Genomic DNA, 4331 nt, shown 5'->3' with positions numbered 1-4331 from the left:
CCCATTCCTTTTTCTCCCGAGATGCTGCCTGACCCACTGAGTTACTCCAGCATTTTGTGTCTACCTTCGATTTAAAACCAGCATCTGTAGTTTTGCTTTCCTGCACAATTTCCAGATTTTTGTGTCTTTCTTATGTTTACTCTTGGTTGGGCTCAGCGTTGAAGGGGTTAGTCTGGATCACACAAGGTTTGGGATACAGAGTTAAAAGCACAATAGAGTTAATGTTGGAAATCTGCAATAAAACCGCATCACAAAGAATGTGTTGGCTGGGCTTGTATCACTGGAATTTAGAGGGATGAGAGGGGATCTTACGGAAACATAAAATTCTTATGGGATTGGACAGGCTAGATGCAGGAAAAATGTTTCCCCCTGTTGGGAGAGTCCAGAACAGTTTAAGAATAAGCGGTCGGCCATTTAGGACTGAGATGAGGAAAAACTTTTCACCCAGAGAGTTGTGAATCTGTGGAATTCTCTGCCACAGAAGGCCAATTCTGGCCAATTCACTGGATGTTTTCAAGAAGAGCTAGATAGAGCAATTAGGGCTAACGGAATCGAGGGGTATGGGGAGAAGGCAGGAAGGCAGGGGTACTGATTGAGAATGATCAGCCATGATCATATTGAATGGCGGTGCGCACAGGCTCGAAGGGCCGAATGGCCTCCTCCTGCACCTATTGTCCACTCCACCATATATAATCGTGGCTGATATCCCTCCCCCTAAACGCCATTTCCCTGCCCACTCCCAATAACCTCTGACACCCGCACTAATCCACAGAAACTTACAGAATAGTGAACGGCTTAGAGAGAGTGGATGTGGAGAGGATGTTGAAGGGGAGAGTCTATCAGCCTGTACATGTTCTCCACAGATGCTGCCTGACCTGGCTGAGTGTTTAGAGCATTGTTTTTATTTCAGATTTCTGGCACTTGCAGATTAGTTACTGTTAATTGTTCTAAGTATCAGGCCAGTGATTCATGGGCATGCTGGATGTCCTCAGACTGTCAGGCAGCATCTGTGGAGAGCAAAACCACATCAGCTTAGCGTGCTCCTTGGTGAGGGGTGGGGATGGGGTGTTGTAGTGTGTGTCATAGAAACATAGAAACATAGAAAATAGGTGCAGGAGTAGGCCATTCGGCCCCTTCGAGCCTGTACGCACCGCCATCCAATATGATCATGGCTGATCATCCAACTCAGTAACCTGTACCTGCCTTCTCTCCATACCCCCTGATCCCTTTAGCCACAAGGGCCACATCTAACTCCCTCTTAAATATAGCCAAATGAACTGGCCTCAACTACCTTCTGTTGGCAGAGAATTCCACAGATTCACCACTCTCTGTGTGAGGAAAAACGTTCTCATCTCGGTCCTAAAAGACTTCCCCCTTATCCTTAAACTGTGTGACCCCTTGTTCTGGACTTCCCCAACATCGGGAACAATCTTCCCGCATCTAGCCTGTCCAACCCCTTAGAATTTTGTACGTTTCTATAAGATTCCCCCCTCAATCTTCTAAATTCCAGCGAGTACAAGCCGAGTCTATCCCAGTCTTTCATTATTGAAAGTCCTGCCAGCCAGGGATCAATCTGGTGAACCTTCTCTGTGCTCCCTCTATGGCAAGAATGTCTTTCCTCAGATTAGGAGACCAAAACTGTACGCAATACTCAGGTGCGGTCTCACCAACGCCCTGTACAACTGCAGCAGAACCTCCCTGCTCCTATACTCAAATCCCCTCGCTATGAATGCCAACATACCATTCGCTTTCTTCACTGCCTGCTGCACCTGCATGCCTGCTTTAGATCTATTCTATATTTTCCTTGGTCCACATCTCCTTTGATGTCTTGTTTCACACCCTACCTTCTGTATCTCTGTCTCCACTCCCCTGACTCTCAGTCCTGAAGAAGGGGTCTCGACCCGAAACGTCACCCATTCCTTCTCTCCAGAGATGCTGCCTGACCCGCTGAGTTACTCCAGCTTTTTGTGTCTGTCTTTGGAGAATTGCGTTCAGTTTTTGGGCACCTTCCTCTGGGATTGGATGTCGTTAAGCTGGAAAGGGCGCAGAGAAGATTCTTGAGGATGTTGCCAGGACTCGAGGGCCTGAGCTACAGGGAGAGGTTGAGCAAAATGGGGATGAGGGGCGATCTTATCGAGGTGTATAAACTCATGAGAGGAATAGATCGGGTAGATGCACAGAGTCTCTTGCCCAGAGTAGGGGAATCGAGGACCAGAGGACATGGGTTTCAGGTGAGGGGGTAAAGATTTAATAGGAACATGAGGGGCAGCTTTGACACACAGAGGGTGATTGAACAAAACTATCAGATGATGTAGTTGAGGCAGGAAACATAACAGAATTTTAAAACACATTTGAACAGGTACATGGATTTGGAGAGGTTGAGAGAGATGTGGGCCAATGTGGCAGGTGGGACATGGGTAGATGGGGCATGTTGGTTAGCATGGGGCAAGTAGGGCCGAAGGCCTGTTTCCACACTGTATGGCTCCATTAATGTAATTGCAGATGCAGGTTTACAAAAAAGACAACAAAGTGCTGGAGTAACTCAGCGAGCTCCGGTTTCCTCCCACACTCCAAAGACGTGCGGGTTTGTGGGTTAATTGGCTTCGGCGTAATTGTAAATAGTCCCCAGTGTGTGTAGGATAGTGTTAGTGTGCGGGGATCACTGGGTGGTGCGGACTCGGTGGGCCGAAGGGCCTGTTTCCACGCTGTATCTCCAAAACTGTCCTGGAGAGGAGACAGCTGGCAGTGTCACACTGGGGGTACAGTCACACTGGGGTACAGTCACACTGGGGTACAGCCACACTGGGGTACAGTCACACTGGGGTACAGCAACACTGGGGTACAGCAACACTGGGGTACAGTCACACTGGGGTACAGTCACACTGGGGTACAGCCACACTGGGGTACAGCCACACTGGGGTACAGTCACACTGGGGTACAGCCACACTGGGGTACAGTAACACTGGGGGGTACAGTCACACTGGGGTACAGCCACACTGGGGTACAGTCACACTGGGGTACAGCCACACTGGGGTACAGTCACACTGGGTACAGCCACACTGGGGTACAGTAACACTGGGGGTACAGTCACACTGGGGTACAGTCACACTGGGGTACAGCAACACTGGGGTACAGTCACACTGGGTACAGCCACACTGGGGTACAGTTAACACTGGGGGTACAGTCACACTGGGGTACAGTCACACTGGGGTACAGCAACACTGGGGTACAGTACCGGTGGGGACGGGTCAAGGGTCGCCGCTCTCACCTCACTACCGTGTCAGAGGTCAGGGGTCGGCGCTCCGTGTCAGAGGTCAGGGTTCGGGCGCTCCGGGACCCTGGCGTCGGCCAGAGTTCAGGTGTCAGTAGGAGGCGGTGCGGGGAGACACTGGGTGGGGGGGGAACCTGGGGGGGGAGAGAGAGAGAGAGAGAGAGAGACTCAGAGAGATACAGACACAGAGATAGACACCACAACACACACATGTATACCCGCACGGACACACACACACAGAGTCACGCACACGCACACGTGTGTTAGTGTGTGTGCGCGCGTGTTTGCCTATGTGTGTGCATCCATCAGTGCGTGTGCGTGCATCATGCATCGACACATGAATGCTTTAGGCATGTGTTTCCGTGTGATGGCACGTGCACCCGTGTTTACATACATACAGATGTGCCTGCATATCCGTGTACAATGTCAATATGTGTCTGTCTGTCCGTGTGGTGTGTGTGTGCGTGTGTGTGTGTGTGTGTGCGTGCGTGGGTGTGTGTGTGTGTGTGTGTGTGCGTGCGTGCGTGGTGTGTGTGGTGTGTGTGTGTGTGTGTGTGTGTGTGGTGTGTGTGTGTGTGTGTCAGTGTGTCCCTGTTGCAGCCCACCCCCCATCCCTCCCCCATTCCCTATCTCCCTCCTCCTCTCTCTCCCCCCTCTCCCTTACCCCCCCCCCATCTCCCCCCCCTCTTGCTCCCACCCACCCCTGCCCAATGCCCTTGCCCTGTTGCCTCTCCCATCTCCCTCCCCCTCCCCCCCTTCCATCTCACCCCCCTGCCCCATCTCTCCCCCGCTTCCTCTCCCCCTCCCCATTCTCCCCCTCCCCATCTCTCCCCCATCTCTCCCCTCCTCTCCCCGTCTCTCCAATTTCACCCCCTCTTCCTCTCCCCTCTCCCCATCTCACCCCCATCTGTCTCCCCCCTCTCCCCATCTCCAATCTCACCCCCATCTCCCCCTCCCCCCTTCTCCAATCCTCACCCCACCTCTCCCCTCTCCCCATCTCACCCCCATCTCCCCCCTCCCCGTCTCACCCCCCATCCTTCCCCTTCCTCTCATCCCCATC

This window comes from Rhinoraja longicauda, chromosome 34, assembly GCF_053455715.1.
Source record: "Rhinoraja longicauda isolate Sanriku21f chromosome 34, sRhiLon1.1, whole genome shotgun sequence".
Classification (NCBI taxonomy): Eukaryota; Metazoa; Chordata; class Chondrichthyes; order Rajiformes; family Arhynchobatidae; genus Rhinoraja; species Rhinoraja longicauda.
Note: the sequence above shows the minus strand (reverse complement) of the source record.